This window comes from Tachysurus fulvidraco, chromosome 8 (assembly GCF_022655615.1).
Source record: "Tachysurus fulvidraco isolate hzauxx_2018 chromosome 8, HZAU_PFXX_2.0, whole genome shotgun sequence".
Taxonomy (NCBI): domain Eukaryota; kingdom Metazoa; phylum Chordata; class Actinopteri; order Siluriformes; family Bagridae; genus Tachysurus; species Tachysurus fulvidraco.
The window spans coordinates 5,944,534-5,962,044 of NC_062525.1; the positions used below are offsets into that span (position 1 = coordinate 5,944,534).

General features: G+C 39.8%; 1 long non-coding RNA gene across 1 annotated transcript; it reads left to right on the forward strand.

Moving 5' to 3' along the window:
- The first annotated feature begins 1,031 nt into the window (after window positions 1-1,031).
- On the forward strand, window positions 1,032-17,021 carry LOC125145303. Its single transcript, XR_007143652.1, has 4 exons — window positions 1,032-1,211; window positions 13,726-13,899; window positions 16,482-16,729; window positions 16,904-17,021. It is a non-coding gene; the product is annotated as an uncharacterized LOC125145303 (long non-coding RNA).
- The last annotated feature ends 490 nt before the right edge of the window (window positions 17,022-17,511 follow it).

Below are 17,511 nucleotides of genomic sequence, written 5' to 3' on the forward strand. Positions count from 1 at the left end.
CTGAGACAATTCCTCATCCCACCTGAGGTAAAATAGTTTTTGCTGAGTAAATATTTCAGGTTAAGGTTAGCTATAGATGTAGCATGGCAATAATTGGCTGTGTTAAATGCGAGACAAGTTTGGGAGTGTTTGTGTGTATGTGTTTATTTGAACTGGCAAAACAGTGTGTTCTTGACAGCTGGGCTTACACAAGCGCTAGCTCCCACACAGACACACACGCTATGTGGGAGAGCTACGAGGTGTGTAAACACAACAAACAGTAAATCATTCAGCATCAGCATTCTTCTACTGTTTGCTTACCGTCATTCAGTGTTCTTCATTATGTTCCTGTATATCTAGAGCCAAGTCAATAAATGTGTCAAAGTATTCAACTATCCTCAGGCTTAGCGCTGCTAATATGAGAAATGACTGATTCCCTGGCTATAGACAAAGACTTATTTATAACAATTCAGGACTTTTACTGCACTTTATTATAAGACACTAATATAAACTTTACATTAGCAATAATTCAATCCTTTACACTGCAAATTTCACTGCTGATGTGATTCAGAAATATCTGAAACGCTGATTAAGTTGTCATCGTTTCTCATTATTTTCTTAGAATTCCTCCTGATATTTATTTTCTATTGTCATATATTGTATGATATTTCATATTCCTTGAAATAAATGATCTAAACCAAAAAATGTGTGTTTTATTCCTCTTATACAACAGCCATTTGAACATCTACACAATTTTAATACATTTTTGTTAGAAATGTTAGAAAATGAAACAACATTGTGGTTAAATTCAAAGATGCTGATGATATTTTCACCGGGGCTTCACCAGTATCTCCAACTAACACAGATCTGTAACCTGATCGATAAGCAAGAACCATAACCATTCACAGTGGATGTGTCTTTTTAGACGATCTCTTTAGCAAAGCTTTCAGTATAATTCACAATCATGAGCGATTCTTTCTAATTAATCAGCGAAGCATCTGAGCCCTCGAGCACTCCAGACTGCAAACGGTTATGTGGAGCCATGTCAAGGGCTGATAAGACGTCCTGTTGTGAAAAGGCCACTTATCTCTTTCAAGTGTACTTGTGTGTGAAAATAACCGTATTTGTACTCATGTGAGTTTGTGTGAGGGAGAAAGACAACGAGCAACAGCTTTCACAGGGGTCAGAAAACACAAAAGAAGGTGCTTAAAAGTCGGACCATAAAACTGGAGGTAAGTGATGTTCTTTCATGCATACATAAGAGCTACTGACGGAGAGGAGGAGGGGAGAAGGTAGAGGAAAAGCTGCACGGCTTTCTAAAGAGATAAAGGAGAGTTTACTGGCTTGTAGAAAGAGAAGGTTATCTTACTGATGGAGAGAGAGAGAGAGAGAGAGAGAGAGAGAGAGAGAGAGAGAGAGAGAGAGAGAATCAGAGACAGTCAGACAGACAGAGGGACAGACAGAAACAGAGTGAGAAGACAAACAGACAGACAGGCAGAGAAAGAGAGATAGACAGACAGAAACATACAGAGAGACAGACAGAAACAGATCAAGAAGACAGACAGACAGACAGGGTGAAACAGAATGAGACACAGAGACACATAGACTTATTGAGTGGGGGGGGAGAGAGAGAGAGAGAGAGAGAGAGAGAGAGAGAGAGAGAGAGAGAGAGAGAGAGAGAGAGAGAGAATCAGAGACAGTCAGACAGACAGAGGGACAGACAGAAACAGAGAGAGAAGACAAATACAGACAGGCAGAGATAGAGAGACAGACAGAAACATACATAGAAGACAGAGAGACAGACAGAAACAGATCAAGAAGACAGACAGAGGGAGACAGACAGACAGAAACAGAGAGAGAGGACATACAGACAGACAGAGAGAGAGACAGACAGAAACAGAGAGAGAAGACAAGACAGGGTGAAACAGAATGAGACAAAGAGACACATAGACTTATTGAGTGGTGGGGAGAGAGAGAGAGAGAGAGAGAGAGAGAGAGAGAGAGAGAGAGAGAGAGAGAGAGAGAGAGAGAGATGCCTTAAATATTTAACTTATGCTTGAGCACATAACTGCCCCATCATGGTCTTCCACTTGCAAAACCATAATTTGCCTGATTCAGTTCCTATGAAATGCACATTTTTTATTTACATTTTTCTGACTTGTTCAAGATTTTTTGTTTTTTTTGACTCACACAATCTATTTGAATCAGCTTTACAAACTGGAAAACAAATTAGTTTTAGTTGATTTCCTGATTTTCACTAACTTGAATGATCGATGCTTGTTATTTAAACTCCCTGGGAAAGCTTTATATTAAAAACAAAGTCTTTAACAAGGTAAAAAAATAATAATAAATGAGCTACAGCAACTTTTGAGCCTAAATGCTGAATAAAACCGTAAAATATATGTTGTGCTTATACCATTAAGTTAATGTCTTTTCTCCCAGACACCAAGGGGGTGTAAACTTTTGCACTCACTGTTACACTTGGCCACTGACAGACTTGTCATTAGCATTGGGGAAGAGAAACAGAAGAAGCGAGACCAGGGATTCAGAGATGATTCTGTAGGTGTTTGTTGAGCATTCCATCATGACAGTAACAGATAAATAATTCCACATCGCACGCGAATGCTTCGTTTGAGTGACAAGTCTGTTTATGTTTATGTCTGTATTGTAGCTTTCTCTGCTTTAGATTAGCAAGCACACAGGACAGAGTTTTGCAATTTACCCCCATCAGGGCTGTATACATCTCAAGACTGCTCAGGTGCTGACGTGAATGCCTCAAGGCAGTGCGTCTAATTGCAATTAGGCTTAAAACACGACGATATGACAGCTTCGGACTGACAGAGTTCGTTTACTGCATGAAAAATGAATGTGAGTGAAAGTGCTCATTCCCACCATTATTCCACTTAATTAGTAATATTTGTGTGGCAGTCTGGGAAAATCGCTCGGATGTCACTGAGTTTTCTTCATATACACACACATGACATGTTTGCCTCAGGACATCATCGGTATATTTCACCGTAATGTCAGGATAATATTTTAATCGTTTTTTTTTTTTTGTTTTTTTTTTTAATCTTGCCTTAACTATTTTCCTGCAAAAGATCATGTTGAGCTCCAAATGTCTTTGTAGAGATGTGTGAGCTTCTTTGTACAGATGTGTGAGCTTCTTTGTACAGATGTGTGAGCTTCTTTGTACAGATGTGTGAGTGATTACTTTGTTGTTGTCACACTTTGATAGGGTTGTTAGTTAGCTATGTAGTATGCACTTATTTATTTATTTATTTATTTATTTATTTATTTATTTATTTATTTATTTATTTATAATTTACAATTTTTTTTGCTAAATTTTTCTTTTGCACTTCAGGTCAGAAGCATGGTGGTGGTAACATGTTATTGAAAATTAAATTGTTTTGCAGATTTCTTTACGTATCTGACTAATCCACTGTTTACTCAGTCATTAAGGTGTTAGTGTTAGTGTTAGTGTTAGTTTTCCTCGAGGCAGAAGAGAAAAAGTACAAGGTACTCATGCAAGGCCATGTTTATAAAAGGAAATTGTTGAAATTTCAACATGTGAACAGTTTTCCAGATTTGCTTGTTGTGTCTTCTCTTTCTCCCAGCCTTGCTACATCTCTCTCTCTCTCTCTCTCTCTCTCTCTCTCTCTCTCTCTCTCTCTCTCTCTCTCTCTCTCTCTCTCTCTCTCTTTTTCTCCCTGTCTCACTCTCTGACACTTCAGCCAAAGTTGTGGAAGCATACAAGCCTAGATATGTTACAGTCAGGGTGTCGGAGTCGCCTCAGGGCTCCAGGTCTCGTCCATCTTCAGCTCAGAGGTGTGAGTCTGAAAAGTGTGTAAATGTGTGAAGGTGTGCGAGAGAAGAGAGTTGTATGTGCTGTTCAAATAGCTGAACCGAAAGAACTCTTTCGCTTGCTCTCTCTCTCTCTCTCTCTCTCTCTCTCTCTCTCTCTCTCTCTCTCTCTCTCTCTCTCTCTCTCTCTCACTTTCTCTCACCCATAAAAATTTCATGATGCTAAATCCATCCAGACTTTTAGTGTCCGTCACGATTAAATCACAGACTGTAGCACATGTGAATTATTAAGCTTTGGTTCTGTATGCTTGTAAAGACATTCGGGGACACCAAGATGGAGGTGCAGCAGTAGCATGCAGCGGCCACTTCGGATGCCAAAGGAGTCTACACCGTCCTCGTTCAGTGACTATTGTCCCGTCACACTAACATCCATCGTGATGAAGTGCTTTGAGAGGCTTGTCATGAAGCACATCAAGTAACTGTAACTACCCCAGACTGCTCCACTGATGATGCCATTGCCAAGACCCTTCATATTGCCCTCAACCACCTTGGAAAATAAAGATAAATATGTACGAATGCTGATCATACACTTCGGTTCAGCATTCAACACAATAATCCCTCAGCACCTGATTGAGAAGCTGAGCCTGGTGGGCCTGAACACCTCCCTTTGCAACTGGATCCTAGACTTCCTGAGTGAGAGATCTCAATCAGTCTGGATCGGAAACAGCATCTCCAACATCACCACACTGAGCACTGTGCCCCTTAGGGCTGTGTGCTCAACCCACTGCTGTTCACTCTGCTGACTCACGACTGTGTAGCGACATTGAGGGATCCTCTGTAGCGCTCGTCAAGAGCACCAAATTCCTGGTTGTTCACCTAGCGGAGAACCTCACCTGGTCACTCAATACCAGCTCTGTCACCAAGAAAGCCCAGCAGCATCTCAACTTCCTACGAAGGCTGAGGAAAGCCCATCTACCTCCACAGAGGGACCTTTGCATTTACATTTAAATTTACAGCCTTTATCCTGAGTGACGTACAAAAGTGCTTTTAAGTGCATTAATTCTGGTTCACTATGTTACAGACTAGATCTGAAAATCTTCAGAACTGTTGTTTGAAGATAGCCAGTGACTCAGCTGTCCAGACCCCTAGGAGAAGTTCATTCCACCACCTCGGTGTCAGAACAGAAAAGAGCCTTGTAGTATATTTACCTTTTACCCCGAGAGATGGTGAGACCTGTTGAGCAATGGTGGTAGATCTGAGGGTGCGAGGTGTAGTGTGAGGAGTGATGAGGGCTTTGAGGTAAAAGGAAACTGATGATGCGTGCAGCTACCAGAAGCCAGCGAAAGGGATCGCAGCAGCGAGGTGGTGTGTGAGATCTTAAGTAGGTTGAAAACAAGTTGTGCAGCTGCATTGTGGTTCATTTGCAGAGGACGATTTGTGTTCATAGGTAGACCTGAGATGCAGTAGCCCAGTCTTGAAATGACAAGACACTGAACAACTACCTGAGCAGCATGTGTGGGCAAAAATGAAAGAAAAATGGTACATGGTTAGCCCGAGGTTGTGAGCTGTGACTGAAGGGGAGATCAGATCGTTATGCAGGGATATTACAAGATCATGACCTGGGCATGAATCACCTCGGATGATCAGCAGTTCAGTTTTGCTATGATTGAGCTTTAACCGATGAGCCGTCATCCATGATAATATGTCTGCCAGACATGCTGAGAGCATCCTGAGCACTGCATCACTGCCTGGTTTGGGAACTGCACTGTCTCAGATCGCCAAAACCCTGCAGCGGATAGTGAGGACAGATGAGAAGATCATTGGAGTCTCTCTCCCTTCTATCATGGACATTTACACCACACGCTGCATCCGCAAAGCATTGTGTATAACAGAGGCAACAGCATTATGGACATAACACACACTCTTCACCTTCCTGCCATCTGGAAAAAGGTACTGAAGCATCCGGGCTCTCACAACCAGACTCCTCAACAACTGGACTGAACTGTACTGAGCACACACACACACACACACACACACACACACACACACACACACACACACACACACACACACACACACACACACACACACACACACATAAATGTGTTTACTGCAGCGATCTGCAAAAAATACACACTCATCCAATGTGTGTGTGTGTGTGTGTGTGTGTATGATCAGTGCTAATGGCTTTAGCAGCTAAACAAATATTTAACATAACATGCCACAAACCTGATCTTAACTCTCAGCCACGTTCGGATGAGGTGAGCATGCACGTGCAACACACACACATACACACAGCTCTTGATGTGTGTAACGTGAGGGGGTTGCTGAACCAGCCACAGCCGTCATTTACGGTTTCAAGTTCCACTAAATTTTCCCAGCTTGCACAAACCATCGGCTGTCATTCCTAAAGTTCCAGGCCCAAACTCCTGCAGTGTGTGAGAACAGGTGCAGAAACACACACACACACACACACACACACACACACACACACACACACACACACACACACACACACACACACACACACACCGAGTCTCCTCTTCCCGTCTTTATCAAAGGCATTCTTGTGGCGTCTGCACTCCCTCTGGCCTTGCTGATATCACTAACTCTTCTCAATAGCTGCAGAAAAAAAGGAGAACTGGATAAACATGTCAGTTTCCCAAAACAAAACTGTGTTTATATATTTATATATATATATATATATATATATATATATATATATATATATATATATATATATATATATATATATATATATGTGTGTGTGTGTGTGTGTGTGTTACCGTGTCTCGATAATAGTGTCTATAACAGTGGAACTAAAAAATCCAAAAAATGTAAGAAAGGTTTTTTTTTCGCCAAACAAATGTTTGTATCTAAACTAAATATAGATATCAAACCCATTTCTGCTCTCTGAGATGTCCTACGTGTGTTGAGTATGTTGCTCATCAGGGTTCAAACCCCAGCACTGCCACTGTTGGGCCCTTGACTAAGGCCCTTAACCCCTTCTGCTCCAGTGGTGCTGTATCATGGCTGCCTCTGTGCTCTGACCCCAAACTTTAAAGTTGGGATATGTGCAGAAAAAAGGAATTTCACTATGCTGTAATATATATGTGACAAAATAAATGCTTCTAGACATTACACTGTGTTGTGATGCAGTCCTTCATCTTTCTGTAATCATGCCCTTCTTTCTAGAGGAAGTGACCTGAAAGATGAGATTTCAGTGTTTTTAGCCAAAGCAGTAAGTAATACGGGGTACGATATAAAAAACATCTCTGAATCGCAGGAGATTTATGGTGCAGGATACACACGTGTGACGTTTATTGTATGTCTGTATCCGCATTGCGCTGCCAGGAATATGCGAAGAGCATCTGTGATAAATCGTGCAAAGCATGAAAAGAAATGTAGAAGACTAGATACCCAAGGAAGGAAGGAAAGACGGAAAATAAGGAAGGGCATAAGGGTGAATAAGTGGTGTGTGTTTACATCTGATTTGTAGCTTTGCTACTTTGCTTAGAATTCGCCTTTGCAGTATTCTGACTCTCTCTCTCTGTGTGTGTGTGTGTGTGTGTGTGTGTGTGTGTGTGTGTGTGTGTGTGTGTGTGTGTGTGTGTGTGTGTGTGTGTGCGTATGTCACCATCTGCTCATGTGATCACTACATGCCAGCCCTCAGTGAAGCTGTCCGGAGTCCCAGGACCTCCCTGTTCCTCGCGCACTCCTCCTCCTCCTCCTCCTCCTCCTCCTTCATGTCTCTCATCTTCTTCTTTTGTTAGTCTAAATCTTAATTTCACAGCTGAAACGAGACTCATCAGAGATCTTTTTGTTTTGCCACCTTAAACAACACCCCTCAAGATGGCAGAGGCGTTTTTTGGGCCCCATGGAGGTCATACTGTGCTCATTTGTGTGTCTTCTTCTTTTTTTTTTTTTTTTGTATTCATTTCAGGCGTGATATTCTTTTTTTATTATTCAATCTGCTTATTAGCATGTAATTGACTACTTTCCTTGCTGGTTATCATATGCATGAAATGATCTCTGTGATTCTGAAGATCATGACATGTCACAGACAAGCGAGATCCACCCTCCGACTCTGTAATGAGCCTTAATGCAAATCAAATACACCACAAATGAAAAAAAAAAAACAATCAGCGGTTTTATTTTAATAAAACTTAACAGAGTTATTTGACATAACATTAAATATCACACACACACACACACACACACACACACACACACACACACACACACACACACACACACACACACACACACACATATATATATATATATATATATATATAAGAGAGAGAGAGAGAGACCATATTATCAATGAAGAAGTCCAAATAATTCAAAAAAAGATTTCATATAATCATGTATTTTTATTTTTTTGCCCAGAAATGAAAGGAGTCACAACCCTTTTGTCAGGTTCCTGAAATTCAATCTTTGACATGCCCTTGATTTATTATAGCAGTTTTACTTATGATCCATAGTCATATACAAATAAAACTTATGTAAGTATTTAAACACACGACAGCCGGTCAGGTTTTACAAACGTAACAGAGACGTCTCAAAGCTTCCAGACTTTACGTCAACGCTGTTTCATCACGTCTGTGCCGTTCTCTCGTCCTGCGCCGTCCTGCTGAGTTTATTGCTGTTTACAGATCAATTCTCAGCTCGAACCCTGCTGTTTATCAGACACACTCCGTTTCTTAAACATCCCCTTTTGCACACAACACCTAAACACACTCCACCCACCTGGTGGTTTCACACAGCCTGTAAAGCAAATCAATGCTTACACAGGATACTTCAACCTCATGGGCTGAAGTTGGAGCCTCAGTCGCACGAAGCAGTTCGGCTAATCTGTGACTCAGTCATCGATAGCATTTGGCTGAAAACAATGCCAAGGAAAGACACGTGTCTAGAGAGTCTACAGTAAGTAACAGATGAAAGAGTACAGAATTTCTTCACGGTATTTTACACTGGAGATTTCTTTTTCAGCTCATTTCTTGCTGAGATAGTCTACCTTTGAGGTGACATGTGAGAGGCTACACGTCTTTAACTCTTCCTGTTTTAACAAGTAATTTGTCGTACATTTTAGGTGTGAGTGTCTAGCAGGGTCTAGTTGGGATTTTATACATTAGACAGTCTTGACACATAGAGAATGTCATCTGAAGGCTAACGTTCCCATAAATAATGTAATAAAATCACCTGTTTTCCACAGAGATGGTTTTAGAGACCGTTTAAATCCCATATAGGAAAATACAATATCCAGACCCCTTTCTAAAGAGTCACGAGATCCAGCTGCTAGCTTTATATTCCTCATAGCAGATGTAGTGCAACAACAAACAAATATACTCATTACATCACCCCTAGTAAAGTATTGGCTTTTATATATAAATAATTATAATTTTTATTCAAATGTCTTCCAAAGTCTTGGAATCCCGCTGTCTGAGTTTGCATGAAATATATCCCATTTATTTGGTCAAGTTTTTAGCATATATTACAGTCAATAAGCTAACAGGTTTAGCATCAAGTAACTGTTTAGCATCAGTACTGGAGCTGTTGGAGGTCTCAGCTAGAAATCTGCCAAATGTGTTAGTTTTTATATTTGTTGATATTCTCACCAGAGTGTGTACTTATTATTGGTTCCCTATGAATCAAGTGGGAAATAAGACACAATGTAAAATGATCAATTTTTGAGTGGTGACAGGAACTCTACTTCAAGTCAAGTCAAGTCAAGAAGCTTTTATTGTCATTGCAACCATATATAGCTGTTGCAGTACACAGTGAAATGAGACAACGTTTCTCCAGGATCATGGTGCTACATAAAACAAAGACTGGGCTAAGGACATGTAAGTAGTCTTAGCTACATAAAGTGCAACTGGTGCAAACAGTGCAGGACAAGACAGACAAGACAGTGCAGGACAAAAGACAGTGCAGGACAAAAAACAGTGCAGACATAAAGTTACAAGACAATATAAAAATTACAAAACGTACTTCACGGCGGTTCTGAATATGTTCCAAATTCTCCTATTATAAATCACGTCCAATTTTTTTTTTATTTCTTATATACACTAAATATAATTTTGTAATAAACATTTAATAATGATCATAAATGTTTCTGTGAAAAAAGCTAGTTCCTGTTAACACTATTAACAGAAATTAAATTCCTGTCAGTAGCTATAAACAATTTTCTGACCAAGTTTATAAGAAAAAGAAAAAACAAACAAACACAAGTTTTCATGTTACCAAGAAAGTAAAAAGCACAGTCTTCTATCCTGTAATGGAAAATGCACAAACTTTTATATGAGCTCTGGAACTGGAGACTCCTTCCTAAATGTAACATGAAAAACTCCTTTAATGAACACATAATATTAAAAACATTCAAAAAAGTTGAATAAATGTAAATAAAATGTTTATTAGAGATGAAACGTGTTAGAAGGAGCTCATTAATATGGTATAAATCTATGATTTAAAGCTGCATTAATGTCAGAGCTGCTGTTAGATTAAATTAATCAACAGCTTCTGACCAGTCAGAATGAAGAATTAATGGAAATTCTGAACCATCCGCAAAATGTTCATCCAACCTCAACCTGGTTCCTGAACAAAGTTCCATTTCAAGTCAAGTCAAGTCAAGTCAAGTAGCTTTTATTGTCATTACAACCACATATAGCTGTTACAGTACACAGTGACATGAGACAACGTTTCTCCAGGATCATGGTGCTACATAAAACAAAGACAGGGCTAAGGACATGTTAGTAGTCTTAGCCACATACAGTGCAACTGTGCAACCTGGTGCAGACAGTGCAGGACAAGTCAAACAAGACAGTGCAGGACAAAAGACAGTGCAGGACAAAAAACAGTGCAGACATAAACTTACAAGACAATATAAAAAGTACAAAAAATGCAATACACAAAAGACAATAAACAGCAATAAACAATAATGGAAACAGCGCCGACCGACCGGTGTAAATACTGTATGTAAATACTGAATGTTCAAACAATATTTGGTGCAGTAACATTAGAATGAACACAGTTTCTTAGCAGCAGGTCTTTTGGATAATATATAGAGTTTTGCAAAAAAAACAGCAAATGACTGAAATACTGTATAGTATGTGCGTAATGGCTGAGATATTGTACAATATGTGCAAAAACAGCTGAAATGTTGGACAGTATGTGCAAAAATTTTGCTAAGATGTCTCAATTTTTTTTATGGCACATTTTTCTGTACTTTTAAATACCAAGACAATCTGATTTGAGACAAATTCTACTCTGAAAGCTTGCTAATTCATTAACATTACATGGTCCAAACTGAGTGCTTGCTCCAAGCTAGCTGTGTGTTGCCAAACTGATGTTGTCCTTGCATTATGTTACTTTCTGGCTTTACCTACAGCTGACATTGTTAATTCCTTTATATGATTATCTTCAGCATTTACCATCAGTTCTGCTTCATCTATTTCTCTGTAACTTTCTTTTCTTTCTTTACTGGCTCTCAGACAGGTAAGTTGTCATCTCAGCACTGAATTTCAACATGCTAGTGTTGGAAGCCTCCAGAAGGTTTTTAGGATGTTCTGTAAGTGTTGAAGGAACATTTATGAATCATCACACCTGGACAGAAATCCTGACAGACTGAGCAAAGACTTGTTTCAATTTTAAAACTGTTAGCTGGGAGAATGCCAGCTTACATTGACCACACACACGTACACACACACACACACACACACACACACACACACACACACACACACACACACACACACACACACACACACACACACACACACACACACACACAACAAGCTACTTTCCTTCTACGTTCTCACATATTAGAGTAGATTTTCTGATTTATTACATGGAGTTATGGTGCAAATAAAAGCCGGTGGTGATAATTCGCCTAAACCCTTCCCTGTACCTCGTACAAATAAAACATCGGCTTAAGTACGAATCTGATATAATATTCCCAATGGAAACACTTGGAAATAATATAAGCTAAAAAAAGAGGAGAATAGAAATTGGAAAGCAGTCTAGACTACACAGATAAACACTGATAGAGTCTAATATCTGATGAAAATTCTGTTCACACAGCCATTTTCCTTCACTTAGGAACTGAATTGTTGGAACAGATCAGGTTTTACTGGCGCTGAAAGTCTGACACACTCCAGTCCTGATCCACATTTAATAAATCACTCCCAAGTATCAACAAGCGAGTTTGTAATACTGAAACCTCCCTGTCTGAGTTTGCACAAAATAAATCACATTTATTTGGTTTAAGCAACTTTTCACCATATATTCAAGTTACAGTCAATAAATCAACAGGTTTTATTCAGAAAAAAAAAAAAAAAAAAAGGGCATAAACCAAGTACTCTACAAATCTAAACATGAATGAAACTGTTTTTATATATATATTTCCAGGAGTGAGCTAACGCTTCTCAGCTAGAATAGCAAATCTGTTGATTCTTACTTTCACCAGTGTATTTAATTAGCATGGACTTCCTGTTAGTAGCTATAAACAGTTGCTCCTTGACCAAGTGTAATAATGATTTTTAATAAGGAATCAGGAGAACAAATTCAAATTGACAGGCAAAATCCAGAACCGTAGTAATCAGGCAGTACAATGCAAAACCAGGAAGAGCAAGCAAAAATAGCAAGGGTCATGAACAGAAAATCAACGAGAGATAACTATGGCTTGGTACGCTGAGATAAATCAGCAATATGTTGCAATTAGGTGTTGGCGTGGTCAAGGTATTTATCACCGTAACCCCGGAAGTAGCAACCGGAAATGAACTACGGCGCTCCAGAAGTGCTAGAATTCCATAAGGGTTGCCTCAGGCGTGCAGGATGGGCTTCTGTCAAATTGGCTGTTATGCCAAGTTTATATACAAAAAACAAAAAAACAAAAACGTTTTCATGTTACCAGGAAATTGGAAGACGCAAAGATTCAATCCTGTGGGATTTTACATAAACTCTGACACTGGAGACTCCATCCAGTAATGTTAAATGAACACCTCCTTACACTCACTCACTCACTCACTCATTTTCTACCGTTTATCCGAATTTCTCGGGTCACGGGGAGCCTGTGCCGATCTCAGGTGTCATTGGGCATCAAGGCAGGATACACCCTGGATGGAGTGCCAACCCATCACAGGGCACACACACACTCTCATTCACTCACACACTCACACACTATGGACAATTTTCCAGAGATGCCAATCAACCTACCATGCATGTCTTTGGACCGGGGGAGGAAACCGGAGTACCTGGAGGAAACCCCCGAGGCACGGGGAGAACATGCAAACCACACACACAAGGCAGAGGCGGGAATCGAACCCCCAACCATGGAGGTGTGAGGCGAACGTGCTAACCACTAAGCCACCGTGCCCCCAGAGTAATAACCGCACGTAAGAAATCTTTATTAGAAATGCTAACATATTGGAACAAGCACATTAATACAGTATAAACCTGTGCTTTAAAGCTGTATTATTCTTAGAGCTGCTGGTACAGAATATTATGGTACAGAATCAACACCAATTCAAACCAATCAGAATGAAAAACATTCTACATGTCATAGCTCGGTGGTTCAGGCGTTGGAGTACATATCGGAAGGTCGTGAGTTTAAACCCCAGGTCCATCAAGCTGCTATTGCTGGGCCACAGAACAAGGCCTTTAACCCTCAATTGCTCAGCCGTACAAAAACCTTTGTTGCTCTGGATAAGGGCATTTGCTAAATGTCATAAATGTAAGAACATCGCTATGATGGAAATTCTGAGAAATTCAGCAGTCTCCCAGTACAAAATGTTCATCCATCCTCAACCTGATTTGTGAAAGTTCTTAAAAAAGACACAGTGCCCACTTAATCCATTCGTTTCTCTTAATCTAACTTAAAATTTAGTTCAACGCTTCACTGAATCCTTTTTTGAGTTCAGAACCTTTTTGTTCTCCCCAAAACAGAAAGTGCTTGGAGTAAAGAGGATTTGGGATCGTTGGCCATTTTGGAGAGGAGTCTTTGAGAAGGTGGTGAAAGGAAACGCCCGCCAATGAGCCGTCCGCTGAGACGCGGGAGGAGAAAACTGCTATCACTCTGTGAACACCACGGGAGAGCTGCTTAATGGAGGGAAAACAGCGGTGAGGGTTGAAGGAGAATGGACTGCTCTCTCTGGGATGGAGACAAAAAGGAAATTATCTGAAACCTGGAGGTTTTCATGTTGGCGTGGTTACGAAAACTTTGAATGTAGTTTGAGCTAAAGATAGCAGATATCGTATGAATGTTTGCACTATTAACAAAAAAAAACATGCTGACATCTCGGTCAGCAGCCGGACTAAAGAGACTAAACACTCAGAAAACCTGTAACAGTGTACGAATGTTACATATCAGTTGGAGTAAATTCAGAAACCCTGTCATGTCTAGTTCCAGATGTGCTCCCAGTAATACAGCGATGATTCTTCTGTATCAAGAAAACTTGACAGATTTGACAAACCAAATTGACAAGCATGGTGAATGTCAATGAAACGTGGAGGTTTGGATCTCTATGAGGTTTTTGTGTTACAGTATGTCAGAGAGAAAATCTAGAGCTAATTTTGCCAGATCTGAACCTAATTTTAATTTTTGAGTTATTTCGGTCAGAGATGCATTTCATCATTACTTCCACAAAGATCTGAGGCAAGGGCTAAATATTTTCCTCTATTACTCCATGCATCACATTTTTATCTCCTCCGTTAACCTTTTGTAGAACATTTTCCAGCATACTAGCAAAAGTACCATCTATTTAAGGGTTTACTAAAAAAAAAAAAAAGGCATATGATTTTATCATAGTTTTAAGAATCCATACATTTCTGTAAAATCCTGACGTCCTCGACGTTCTAAAAGAACACTGGCATGGTGTAGGCCATGGAAGGGCCATGGGTCCAGGGCACAAAGGCAGAAATTCAGGCTAATTATAGGATCTGCTCCGGCATCAGGGTTTTAGGATGCAGCACTCCGGGTCACAACAGCATCAATCACAGTTTAGCCATATAAAGCCAAATGCTCTCCAGAGACAAAAAACAATGGCTGAACCAAACACAGGCCACCAGGAGCAGAGAGGGGCTCGAAGGGTCACACTGCCCGAAAGCTCAGAGAGAAGGGAATTGTGGGATGTACCATGTGGGGGATGAAATAAAAAAAAAAAAGCAGTGAATTCATAATCGTTTTGATGACATGATTAAAGAGAGGAATTTATTTTCGACCAACTTATTGCTGGAAAAGAACGAGAGAACAATGAGCTCAGATGTTGTAAGATGTTTTCTCTTTTTGGTTTGGTTAGGTTCCTCTCAAGGTTCCCTAACCACCGTCGCCACTGGTTTGCTCAGTTCAAATTTCTGTTCTGACTTTAGGTCAAGCTGTTTCGTGACACTCTTAAAAGTGCTAAAATAAAATTGAATTAAAAAACATTTTAATAACCAAACCCATTATCGCATTTATTTATTTCAGAAACTGCATCACGTCTCAACAATTATGTGTGAGATGAAAGAGTTGCTCCTAGTTATGGTTTGTTAGTGAACAAATCAGAAATTCACTGAATAGCTCAAAAAGCTCACCAAGAAAAAAAAAATACAAATGAAAATAAATAAATAAATAAACTGCAAGTGAGAAGCGAACCTAAAATAATGCTGTGTTCATGCTGAAGTTGCACCTTGTAATTTCATCCCTACATCCAGAAAAAAGACTCCCTTAACTTGAAATTTGGAATTGGACTTTTTGCATTAATACACTAAAACTGCACATATATTGCACACTATCTATCTATCTATCTATCTATCTATCTATCTATCTATCTATCTATCTATCTATCTATCTATCTATCTATCTATCTATCTATCTATCTATCTATCTATCTAGTCTTTTAATATTTCCTCTGTTCTGTGCGGCTTATTTTATTTTTAATTATTGAACTTTACTTTGAATTTTATATGAATTTTTATATAAAAGCTCAAATTCAGTGCTCTCCATGGAATCCACATAGAACCATATCTTTTTGGGAAAAAATGTATAGGCATAATGTATAATTAAGTATAATATCTCTCTCTCTTTTGCAAGTCAATAAGGATTTATTTATTTATTTATTTATTTATTTATTTATTTATTTATTTATTTATTCATTTATTTATTTATTTATTTATTTATTTTTATTTATCTGGTTAACTACAACCTGATAATTCTTTATCACTGATTATTGTTAAAATTTAACTTTGCTCACTTTACAGTCTTTATATTAAATGAGCCCATGTTGTGAGATTTGTTTTCAAAGATTTAAAAATTAGCAGTAATCAGACATTCATTTTGTAATCAGACATTCAAAAATTCAAATAGTTAAATAAATCTAAAAAAAAAAAATTTATTTATTTGCTTATCTATCTATCTATCTATCTATCTATCTATCTATCTATCTATCTATCTATCTATCTATCTATCTATCTATCTATCTATCTATCTATCTATCTATCTATCTATCTATCTATTCTGTTTTTCTTTTTAATTTCCTTGACTTATGTCTTGTATTATTGCTGGTTTGAAATAATAATAATTTAGCTATAACAATCAATTTTGTTACTGAAATAATTATTTTAGTTCCAAAATTTTGATCATTTATAATTTATAAATATACATAAGCTGAAAAAGTTCTGTTTATGAACTAATTAATGATCTATAAACTTTTCTTCTCTTTCAGATTTCTGTGACTGAGAGACGTACGGTCTGTGTGTGTAACTAAGCGAGACAGTGCGTGGGTTTTTCATGCAGCTGCTCCAGTTTCGCTTCAGCAGCAGTGGAAATTCCGGAGAAGGAAAGCAGAGCAGGAACGACGCTTTCTGCCCGATTGCAAAGAGACCATTTGGAACTCATCTCTTCCCTTCTTCTTTCCTTTGGCCCTGAATAAACTCTCCAGTCCATCTATCTGAAGAATGTGCAGAATGTCAGGTGTTGTTTTTATCCACTCTCATGCTTAATTATATGTCTGTGTGTTTAATCGTGCATCACTGTGCACCTGAACACCTGATTTATGCAGAACATCCTGGTGTGGAGGCTTGATGAGAAAACCAACCGATATGCAGCATCACACTTTACATCCATCTGTTCCTTCTGGTCTTTCAGGGTTGTTCTGGTTCTGGTCCGATGTGGTGGGACTGAGCAGCGATCATCTCTCCTGAATGTGCTTTAACACACATGTCTTCTCCCACTCACACTCCTCAAGTTCACGGGTAAATACTATGTGTACTTGCTTGCTCTGCGTCCGCTGAAGAGGAGGAGGAGAAGGGAGGCGAGGAGAGGAGAGGAGATGGGAGGGAGGAGCAGGGGAGGCGAGGAGAGGGTGAGAGGAGAGGAGCGGAGAGGAGGGAGATGGAGGGAGAGGAGCGGAGGGGATGGGAGCGGGGGGAGAGGAGAAGCGCACGGGAGGGGAGCGGAGACGGGGGGAGAGGGGAGGGGCGGAGGAGGGAGAGGAGGGAGGAGGAGAGGGGGGAAATGAAGAGAGGAGAAGAGAAGGTGGAGAGGCGGAAGGGGGAGAGGCCGGAGAGTACGGAGAGGAGGGAGAGGTCTAGCGAGAAGGGAGGGGATGTGGAGGCAAGGGACGGGGGGGAGAGGAGAGAGAGGAGAGGAGCGGAGGTAGAGGCTCGGAGAGGGAGAAGAGAAGGAAAAGGAGAGGAGAGGAGACGTGGAGGGGGGGGGTGAGTTGAGCCGTTGGGCGAGGAGAGAGCATGAGA